Source organism: Salvelinus sp. IW2-2015, linkage group LG4q.1:29 (assembly GCF_002910315.2).
Source record: "Salvelinus sp. IW2-2015 linkage group LG4q.1:29, ASM291031v2, whole genome shotgun sequence".
Classification (NCBI taxonomy): domain Eukaryota; kingdom Metazoa; phylum Chordata; class Actinopteri; order Salmoniformes; family Salmonidae; genus Salvelinus; species Salvelinus sp. IW2-2015.
In genome coordinates this window covers 43,517,798-43,529,937 of record NC_036842.1, presented here as the reverse complement: position 1 = coordinate 43,529,937, position 12,140 = coordinate 43,517,798, and the positions used below count along the sequence as shown (strand labels likewise).

At 41.6% G+C, this 12,140-nt stretch overlaps 1 protein-coding gene across 2 annotated transcripts in view; it reads left to right on the top strand.

Moving 5' to 3' along the window:
* peak1 (pseudopodium-enriched atypical kinase 1) overlaps nt 1-12,140 on the top strand; it is a 250,762-nt gene that overhangs the window by 135,016 nt on the left and 103,606 nt on the right. The window lies entirely within an intron of this gene.

Sequence of the window (12,140 nt, the reverse complement as noted above, 5' to 3'; positions counted from 1 at the left end):
AGTTGTTTGCCACCATGCTTGTTGTTTTCGGGATTTATCTCTTCGCCTTAATACCCTGCAGCTAACAAACTGCTTGTCCATATGTCCCGGGGCCCGTTTGCTGGAGACTCTAAAGAGCAGCCGTGTGTGTTACATCCAAGGCTGTGTTTGTGCAGCACTCTGTACCTCTGCTTCTCTTGTCACAGATGCTACTGTTTGTTTGTGCCAGCGGGGAAACTTCCCTTTAGTTACTGTATTATCCCTGAATACCTTTCTCCCATGGCTGCCCTTCACATTTTGTGAGTGACTCTGGTTGAGTGTCACACACACACACACACACACACACACACACACACACACACACACACACACACACACATATATACAGACATCCTGTACACATATATGCATGCACTCTCATATAAATACCAAACAGACACTCTCATATAAACACACACACACACACACACCCAAGAGCTCTGACATAACCAGAGAGTTGCAGTCAGCCTGGCAAGCTGAGAGGGTATGAGACAGGAGGTTGAATGTGAGCCCTCCTTTCTGCTGTGCCTCCTTCAGTCGGAGACATAGACTTGTCTCCTGGGTCTCGTGTCTAGGCCGGCWTCCCGACWTCCCTCAGATGGGACTGTGTGCTCRGCTTTTGTCTGGGTAGGAGGGCAAAGCGTTCCTGCTTTGTTTGGATCGTTTGGACTTCGCCTCCAGATGCAATGTGATTCCTCCCCGATGTCTGTAATCCAAAGAGCATAGAGTGCATTTCCATTGAAAATGCAACGTGTCCAATGCAACAACCTGAGTTAGAAGGACTTGGAAATTGAAACGGTATCCACCTCACAACTCCATGGGTGCTTTGTTCTCTAGAAGTYGGTGGGTAAGTTATTGAATTATTAGTGCTTTGTAATGTAGAATTAAAGTAAATGGGTACGTTTCTTATGTTTTTTCCCCCAGCAATGATGATATGAGGGAAGCTATAGTATAGTGGACGTCCAAATTTGCCCGCAGCCAAAACATGCTCCTCAAGACTGCCAAGTGTGAATTAACAGCCTGGGAATTAACATGTTAAACCTTAACTGCTGGCAAACTGCTCGTCTTGAGACGAGTGTGAGATATTTTAATGATACCTGTCTGGATGCATTTCATACATGCGTTGTGACACGTAGATTGTAATATGTGCAGAGAATGGGAAGCCTGCCAGGTCAAAGTGATACGCTGCTGTATACAGGATGTGTGAAGCTCTCTATTCAAATGTAAATGATCATATTTCAATGATTAACCCTCTGTGTGTTTTTGTTGCTTAATATAATAGTATTGCACTGGCACATCACAAAATGTAGTATACGACTTTGCTTATTATCATTTTGTAAAGTTGCACCCTCCTGAGTAAGCCCATTTGCTATGCATCAGGTCCGGTCCTTGACTAGTTGAATCAGGTGTGGGCTGGAACAAAATCCTGTATACCCAGGAGTCCCTTGTCCTAGCGTAGCTTTATGGCAGCCAGAGCCATAGCCAAAACCTGTATACCCAGGAGTCCCCTGACCTAGCGTAGCTCTATGGTAGCCAGAGCCATAGCCAAAGTGGGTAAGTCATTACTGAAATAACTCTGGGTCTGTACTGAAAAGAACGGTGGCCCATTTTCACATTATCCTCATCAGTATGGGTCTTGGCAGTGCCACGGGAAAGAGCTGAATTTCACCCATCTCGGCTCCTCTCTGCCTCTCATGCCTTATTTGAGTTGTTACTGACTACTTGCTCTCCATCCTGCCATTTAAACATAACTCCTATAGTGAAATCTAATCATTGCCCACCGCCCCCGTCACACACACACACACACACATACACACACTTCAGCCATGGCATTGGAGTAACCTCAGCCTGCAATCGTGCATAGATCCTCTGATTTCTGCCCTCAGTCTGTTGCTCTCCCCAGAGAGATGCAAAAGAGGGGGAAGACCACACACTGTCTTTCACTCACTCACCCATGCTCCTTCCTCATATAGGAATACAGTTAGGCACTGATGATGCTCCAAGGCTATAGAAAGTCACACGTTTGAACTCATCCCCGATTTAGAGCAAATGGAGAGGATGGGCAATTGAAACAAGTGGACAATTTGACGCTGGCATTAAGGGCCCGGGCTCGAATCGGTAGTGAAAACTTGACATTTTGAATGTCAAGTTCTGGGAGAAAATATAGCACATACTTAGTTAGGCTCAAGGTTAGAAATGACGCTTTTTGCACACCACTGTGAAACGTGTCCTTGGTCTCGAATTCTTCAGTGAGTGTTTTTAGACCTAAAGCTGAAATTCACTCTGATCCTGGCCTCGTTTCCCAGAGCCTTTTGTAAAAGGTAGACTCAGCAATATGACATTGTCAGTCTTTGATTCTCTTCTTCTCCTTACATTCCATAGAACTGTGTTAACTTTATGTGCGCGTTGACGTAGAGTAGGGTATAAATGTTAATCCCGAGAAAAAATGCATATTATCCCAGGTAAACCTGTATTTCCCACCAAAACCAGAAGTGTCATTCTWAAGCATATAAAACGATGGGACAGAATCATTATAAAAGCCAATTTATGCTTGATCCGAAAATATGTTTGGAGGCTCCATATGGAGGGTGTGACGCAATTGTGGAGCACCTGGAGGCACGCAGAGGCAAAATTTAAGGGTCTCTTTTCCAAGCTTAAAATTATAAACATTCAACATTGGCCATGCTGTCAATCCAGCATGACTTCTGCAGCGCTCAAAACAACTATAAACTCGGAACTGGGTAATCTCAGTCTTCAGTGAGTTCAAGACAACTGGGAACTCTGGGGGGAAAAACGAGCTCTGACTGGGGAAAATACATTTTGAACGGTCATCCAACTAGGAATTGCAAGTCGGGAACTTGGGTCTCTTTCTAGAGCTCCGACCTAAAGATCACTGGCGTCATAATGATTCAACTTTGTTTTTTTCAGAGTTCCCAGTTGTCTTGAAAGCACCATAAATCCAGAGAATGCCAGACTTTATTATTATTATTTTTAACCTTTATTCAACTAGGCAAGTCAATTTTCCCCTCATAATTTAGCCTACTGTTCTGACTTAGTGGTGCACATATAGCCTATAGCCAGTTTTATAGCCAGCTTTGATTGTCTGCTTATATTCTCCCTTTTATTTATCCTACCGTTCTGACTTGGTGTACTGTAAGAATGGCCCATGTTCTGAATTCTTTTGCAGTACATTTCAAAAGTGCCTCCCGAGTGGTGCAGCTGTCTAAGGCAGTGCATCGTAGTGATAGAGGCGTCACTACAGACCCGGGTTCGATCCCGGGCTGTATTTCAACCGGCCGTGATCGGGAGCCGAATAGGSCGGCACACAATTGGCCCAGCATCGTCCAGGRTAGGGGAGGGTTTGACCGGGGTAGACCGTTATTGTAAATAAGAAGTTGTCTTAACTGACTTGCCTAGTTAAAGATAGATTAAATACAACATTTAAAAAGTGCTGAACAAATAGTTATTGACTACGTTTGTCCTAGCTTTCTTCTTACCTGCTCGTCATTCCCTTATGCCATAGTTGTACATCTCAATTGTCAGTAGAAACCACATTTGTTTAAGCAAGTCAGCCATATCAGCRATCTTTTTTTTWAAATGSCAGTAAATGAGGCTGAATGAACTGTTTCTCTGCCAGACAAGGCTCCGCTGATAGCCAGGTGTAGCAGTGGTAAGGTGTTGGGACTCTGCTGTTGGGACAGCTTTATGTAGGCCCTAACAGTTTGTGGGCACCATCTGTCACCGCTATATGTCTTGTTTAGTGTTGTTTTGTGTAGTGGCTTTACTGGCATGCATCCCCCCAAATGCTTTTGTTTTGCCCCACCAAGATTTACATGCTAAAATCGCCACTGTCCCGCCACCTTGTGTTTCCATCTCCTTTATTCCTTTCTTGAGCACGCAGACAGGCGGTCAACTGTTTAGTGAAATATGTTTTGTTGTGTAAGCATGTTACTATCAATGTTCCCGACTAGATTTCACTRGGTTTCCCAAATGAAGCACTGGGTAGCTGCAGGAACAAGGTTGGAGATCCCATGGCATACAGAGTTTGGGTGAAATAAGTGTTCTTATATTTATTCCTTAGCTACTCATATCATCCATTTTAMAATAAGGCTGTAACGTAACAAAATGTGGGAAAAGTCAAAGGGTCTGAATACTTTCAGACTGCACTGTATGATTTGACTTCAATGACATTCTGAGGTTTGTGTCATTCACAACTAAAGTTGCCAAAAAAAACGGATCACTTTTACGCTCAACATTTGCCACTTCGTATGCGCACTCGCTCGTATAATGGGAAAAATATCCTTTCTATTTTATTCAGCTGAGTTCAATTATATTCTTCTTACTATAATATATATATATATATATAGAGAGAGAGAGTTGAAGTCGGAAGTTTACATACACTTAGGTTGGAGTCATTAAAACCCGTTTTTCAACCACTCCACAAATTTCTTCTTAACAAACTATAGTTCTGGCATGTCGGGTTTGGACATCTACTTTGTGCATGACACAAGTCATTTTTTCAACAGTTGTTTACAGACAGATCTTGTGAAGATGCTGGTGGAAACAGGTACAAATGTATCTATATCCACAGTATATCCATGGCCTTAAAACCTGTCTCACTCCCCCGTTCCGCTAGCGGAATCCTCCCACATTCCACTGAAAGCAGAGCGCGAAATTCAAAAAAAATGTTTTTTAGAAATATATTAACTTTCACACCATTAACAAGTCCAATACAGCATTGAAAGGTACAACATCTTGTGAATCAAGCCAACATGTCCGATTTTTAAAAGTTTACAGGGAAGACAAAATATGTAAAATCTATTAGCTAACCACGTCAGCAAAAGAGGGACTTTTCTAACTCCATCAGTTTTTACTCCGTCATAGCTATCACTAATTCGACCAAATAAAGATATATAGCCACTAACCAAGAGAAACAACTTCATAAGATGACAGTCTGATAACATATTTATTGTATAGCATATGTTTTTTTTGAAAAAATGTGCATATTTTGGTTAAACTATAAATTACATTTCAGCTACCTCAGAAATTGCACCGAAAGCAGCATAACATTTACAGACACCAACGTCAAATAACTAATTACTCATCATAAAACATATCTGAGAAATACATACTGTGCAGCAATTGAAAGACAGGATTTTTGTGATTCCAGACAATATTTCAGATTTATTAAATTTTTATACGAAAACAAAATGTCAGCGCTAAATAGCTAGCCACGCCAGCCAGAACCAGCTGGGCGCCACGACCAGTTCACAGCGCAGACCGATATATGAATAACATTATAAATTGGGCCTTACTTTGGCTATCTTTATCAGAATGTTGATCAAGATGTTCCTTAGTCCAGATGAGCGTTCATTCCAATTCAGAATGGTACCTTTCCCCACTTCAGGTACTAGTCGAGTGGCACGGATCTCTCCCAGTAAACAAAGTCACACAACGGAACACGTCACACTCCGAAAAATTCAAATAATCTGATTAAACTATATTGAAAAACATACATTACGATGATATGGTCTCTTTATCAATACAATCGCGAGCGGAGATATTGTACATCCGAAACGGCAGCAAACAAAACACATCTCTCTTCAAGGCCGCACTTCAGACTTACCGGAAATGGACGGTCACGTCAAAGAAATAGGTCTTATTTCACGTCAGAACAAGTAACACAAATTTCTCTCTGACGTGCCGTCATTGACAACAGAGGAAGGCGTATGAGGTGTGTTTCGGGTCATAGGTGGCATGACCATGTATAGGCAGAGCGTTGAAGCGAGCATAGACATCTTGCATTCTACTTCCTGGTCAGGGAAAGTGCTGCCAAATGACTTCTGTTGGACTCAGAGAAAAAATTCAAACGTTTTTAGAAACTAGAGGTTGTTTTCTATCCAATGGTACTAAAAATATGCATATTGTACTAGCAAGAATTGAGTACGAGGCCGTTTAAAAATCATACGATTTTCACCAAAAGTGAAAATAGCACCCCTGGTCCTCATCAGGTTTTAAGGACATCAAGGTCAAGGTATTGGAGTGGCCATCACAAAGCCCTGACTTCAATCCCATGTCACATGTGCAACCAGAGAAAAACAATCCTAGACCACCTTTACTCCACACACAGAGATGCATACAAAGCTCTCCTCCGCCCTCCATTTGGCAGATCGGACAATAATTATATCCCCCTGATTCCTGCTTACAAGCAGAAACTAAAGCAGGAAGTACCAGTGACTCACTCAATACGGAAGTGGTCAGATGACGCGGATGCTACACTACAGGACTTTTGCTAGCACAGACTGGAATATGTTCCGGGATTCATCCAATGGCATTGAGGAGTACACCACCTCAGTCATCGGCTTCATCAATAAGTGCATTGACGACGTCGTCCCCACAGTGACTGTGTGTACATATCCCAACCAGAAGCCATGGATTACAGGCAACATCCGCATCGAGCTAAAGGCTAGAGCTGCCGCTTTCAAGMATCGGGACACTAATCCGGACGCTGATAAAAAATCCTGCTATGCCCTCAGACGAACAATCAAACAAACAAAGCGTCAATACAGAATTAAGATTGAATCCTACTACACCGGCTCTGACGCTCGTTGGATGTGGCAGGGCTAGAAAACTATTACGGACTACAAAGGGAAACCCAGACGTGAGCTGCCCAGTGACGCGAGCCTACCAGATGAGCTAAATGCCTTTTATGCTCGCTTCGAGGCAAGCAACACTGAAGCATGCACGAGAGCACCAGCTGTTCTGGATGACTGTGTGATAATGCTCTCGGTAGCCGATGTGAACAAAACCTTTAAACAGATCAACATTCACAAAGTCGCCGGGCCAGACGGATTACCAGGATGTGTCCTCAAAGCATACGCGGACCAACTGTCAAGTGTCTTCACTGACATTTTCAACCTCTCCCTGACCGAGTCTAATACCTYCATGTTTCAAGCAGACCACCATAGTCCCTGTGCCCAAGGAAGCGAAGGTAACCTGCCTAAATTATTACCGCCCCATCAGAAAAATATTTMATTTAATACATTTTAGAATAACGCTGCAACGTAATAAATGTGAAAAAAATCGAGGGGTTGAATACTTTCTGAATGCACTGTATACTACTATGCGGTTGTCTGATCTTTCTAGTCATTAATCATTTTGTTTGCAAAGGAAAAGTAAATGTCGACTGTTTTAGCATCTTCAATGTGCGCCTCGGCAGAAACATTTGTTCATGTCCCATATGCTTTTGGCGTGGCGACAATCATTTTCTCTCAAAGTTCACACAAACACCAGTAAGTACCTACACGTGCACATATACATACATACATACACACACACACTTGCGCTTTTTGCCCTTGGTTCTGAAGACTGAAGCCTGGCGTCAGTGAAGATCTCTCAGGGTGTCATCTTAAGGACACAACTAGAGCCGCTCTGAAAGCCTCTGTCGACATCTGTTGCTATTGGAGAGGTATTCAGCGCTGGTTAAGAAAGACAGTTCATGTGGAAGTCTTGCCCTTCATTGTGCATAAAACTCAAAGTTGTTGGAGACTATAATAATATGTGGATGTTTTTATGCGTTCTGAAACCACTGGGTGGTTTGGGGGTGGTCTCCCCTGGTTTATATGTTGTTGTTGTGCTCAGTGGATTAAGAAATGAAAGGGAAAGGTGTTTGAGTGAGTCATGAGGACCGAACTTGAAGACATTTGTCTGAATATTTCGGTCATTTTTTCCCTACTTGTTCTTGGTACTGATGTTACTCATTTTCCGTTGAAGTATTTAAGTGTCTTTTTGTTTACAGAAAAATGTGTGTGCTTTGAATTTGTGCGTGTGTGTGTGTGTGTGTGTGTGTGTGTGTGTGTGTGTGTGTGTGTGTGTGTAAGCTTGGTCTGTGTGTACTACGCACACACATCTCTGTGCTGCCTGTTCTCTGTTTGCTCTCTGACTGCCGGTTGGTGTCGTGCCCCCGGGGCAGCATGCATCTCCCCCCTGGGACTCTGCCGAGTCTTTCCCATGGTATAACTCCCAGACCTTCCGCAACAGCACACAGCCCTGGAATGCACTTTCTTTCCTTCTCTCTCGCTCTCGGCAAGACAAAATGCCTCAGAATTTGAAGAATGCAGGGCTGCTCTGTTTCTCATTGAGTGGCAGAGAGGCCAGGGGGAGAGGGGAGGAAAACAGGCCTAGGAGGCTCATTAACCCTTCCAGGGGTACGGACCGTACCCGAAAAACAATCTGTTACCTCAAYTTGCTTGTACTTTAGTGGGGACATTTGAAGAAAGTTCATATGTAAAGTTTTCAGAATGTTCCCTGAACGTTTGGGACTTTGTTGGAATGTTACTTAACGTTGTAGGAGCGTTTATTTACTAATTTGTATTGGATGGATGGATGGATGACAAACAAAAGGAAACAATAGTAGAAATGAGTGTTTATGTGATTCTATGTATCTCTAAGCACGTCTCCATCCAACCATTTCATGTGGATGAAATACCTGACGCATGAGAAAAGGCACGACCAAGCTAATGGAAACATGAAATTCCCGGTATTTTTTTTTTTTAATGCCGACAGACAATTTGTTTGCTCGACATGGTTGGGTCTTTTTGTGTCGGTAAAATGTATGAAATTAGTTATGAACTTCACAGGGTGGTGAATGTGCAAGGTGATGAGCTTGATGCTCTTTTCCATGATGCTTTGCTGATGTTTGACAAATACAAATAATATCGCTCTTCTCCATAATAATCTCATAATGTAGGTAGCCTACCCCCACTGTATCTGCAAGCTGTTGGCTAGAGTGCATGTSCTAAGACCAGAGTGGGAACATGTGCTAAGTAACCCAACAGTTTTTGTGACAAAACCATCAGTAGAATTGAAAATGAGATGGAAAGACCATTTAACTTGTATTTTTCATTCGGTACATTGGAATTTAACGGTCAAAGTCATTTTTATGTGCATCACGCACAGGCTATTATCCGCATAATGTCAGTTTGATGGAAACAAATCTCTGGTTGGAAAATGTGCATATTGTTTTATGCAGATTTTAGAATATTTGCATGAAAATCTGTTGCAAATTGGAAACCTAGCTACTGGTTGTTTATTTTTGCCACAGCAAGCCTTGTGTTGAATCCCCTCAGCATCTTGCATTGTAAATCTGTTTAGAGAAAATCCAGCATGAATAAGCACCCTCGGGGAACACATCTGAGGAACCTTCACAGTGTTCCTGCTCCAAAGTGTCCACACAGTGACAAAAATGAATTTCCACAGCAAATGTCTTTTGTAAGACGAGCAGCAGTGCTACATGCCAATTGTCCTTCAGTTTGCGGTATTAGACCAACACGGATTTGTGTAGGTAGTACACACACACACACACACACACACACACACACACACACACACACACACAGAGCGAGAGAGAACCGGCCAGCCCTGCACTATAGTACATCACACATGGACACAATCTGTTACAGCGCTTAATGTTGTGGATCATCAATAATATGCGTTATTGCCCAGCAAGCCAATAAAGATTATATGGTGGGACATTTAGTGCATCGATTGAGGAGTTAAGCCTGGCACTTTTATCTCGGCCCTATAGACGACTGAGGAGTTCTCAGTACATCCAGCCACCCTCTGTCTGCGGTCAATAGTGTTCACTGTGGAACAAAACCACCGTTTTCTTAGTTTGCCTATTTCTCTCTCTCTCTTTTTGTCATTTAAGTGGCTTGTTTTAGCATGAAAGCAGACTCTCATTAGGGATGGACATTGCTGTCCTACAATACTGTGTAATTCTCTGATAATACCTATTTTATGAATCTACTAACAGTGATTGCCACTTGTTTTTGTTTGTTGGTATTACACAACGGTGTATCTGTTCTGTACCTTGCAATGTATCTTACAAATATTAGGTGACATAGTTATATTGGACTGTGTACTATGCTGTCCGTAACGCTGGTATGCTGTTTTAAGTGGTTTTCATCCAATATACTGTCCTTTATCCTCCACCTTGCATAATGATTTGAACTAAAACCTCTATTATAGAGGCTTGGTGACTGGATGTCTCCTGTGATGGCCATTACCCATTCCCTGATGCTGCACTAAAATGTTAGTTCCCTAGACAGCAGCCCCTCGATGATAATTGGAAAATAAATGTATTTCAGAGAGTGAAATATTACATGTTGTAARTAGATGTTATTGTTGGACAGATGTTTTTCTCAATGTTATTTTGTAAAAAGGAATCAGAAAATTGACTGAAGGAGCATWATTTGGCAGTGAAACGGCTCGTAGAACGGGGATGCTAGTTGTCATGGTTGGATTTACAGTATCATCTGCAATTCATCTTAGTGTCCATATTTACTACTCAGATGTGTTTACCTCTGCCCCTCAGATTGGTCAGCAGTGAACGTCCTTCATCAGACACAAAATGGCTACTATGCCAGGATCTCTTATTTGCCCTATGAGCGTCTTCTACAGTGCTTTCAGAAAGTATTCACGCCCCTTGACTTTTTCCAAATYTMGTTGTGTTACAGCCTGAATTTAAAATGTATTAAATTGAGATGTTGTGTCACTGGTCTACTCAATTCCCCATAATGTCAGTGTAATTATGTTTTTAGGAATGTACACAAATCATTTAAAAATTAAAAGCTGAAATGTCTTGAGTCAATAAGTATTCAACCCCTTTGTTATAGCAAGCCTAAATATGTTCAGGAGTAAAAATGTGCTTAAGTCACATAATAAGTTGCATGGACTCTGTGTGCAATAATAGTGTTTAAATGAGTTTTGAGTGACTATCTCCGACAAAGCAGCAGTGAAAAAGCAGTGAAAAATATATCATAATACTTTTAGCAAACAAATGTAACTTTAATCTACAATCTGTAGAAACTATGAGAATGGGAAGTTTGACCTTTTGTGAAGCATCACAGCACAGTTGATGAATATATGGGAAATAGAAATCCAATATGGATGGTGTTAAGAGAAAGATGGGAGGAGTTGAATGGAGCTGAAGGGTGGGACTAATAACAAGATAACAAATGTAAAATATACTGTATGTGTATAGGTTCAGAACCTTTGTGAAACAGCACAGTTAAAATAGATGGAAAATAGAAATCAAACTGGATGGACATCAGAAAAAGATGGGAGAGGTTGAGGGTAGATTTAACTATTATAAAATAGATTGTGTCTGTAAAATGTATGTAGTGTACATAAGCTGGAAGTAGAAGCCTAAGTGCTGTTGTTCATTAATTTACTCCAATTAGGGGAGGGATGGTAGGGTTAGTGAGAAGAAAAAAAATACTTCACAGATCTTGAATCATTTTTAAAATAATATTGTGCAAATATTGTACAATCCAGGTGTGCAAAACTCTTTGAGACTTGCCCAGAAAGACTGTGAACTTGCCCAGAAAGCTGTGATTGCTTCCAAAGGGGATTCTAACATGGTATTCATACCCCGTGACTTATTCCACATTTTGTTGCGTTACAGCCTGAATTCAAAATGAATTAAATATAATTTCTCACCCATCTACACACAATACCCAATAATGACAAAGTGAAAACATGTTTTTAGAAATGTTTGCACATTTATTGAAAATGAAATACAGAAAAATCTAATTTACATAAGTATTCACACCCCCAAGTCAATACTTTGTAGAAGCACATTTAGTGGCGATTACAACTTTGAGTCTATATGGGTATGTCTGTATCAGCTTTYCACATTTGGATTTTCTCCCATCCTTCCTGGCAGATTTTCTCAAGTTCTGTTAAGTTAGATGGGGAGCGGCAGTTAACAACAATGTTCAGGTCTTTCCACAGATTGGTTGAGCTACTCAAGAACTTTCATATTCTTGTTCTGAAGCCATTCCAGCGTTGCTTTGGCTGTATGCCTGGGGTCATTGTCCTGTTTGAATGTAAATCTTTGCCATAGCCTAAGGTCGTTTGGACTCTGAAACAGGTTCTCATCGAGGACTTGCCAGTTTTTGGCTCCATTTATTGTTCACTCTATCCTTGCCAGTCTCCAAGTCGCTTCCGCTGAAAAGCATCCCCATAGCATGTTGCTGCCACCACCATGCTTCACTCTCTTGCGCCCTTCAAACCTCACCAGGGAGTGGCCTGCTTTAAAATAATTATTAACAACTCAG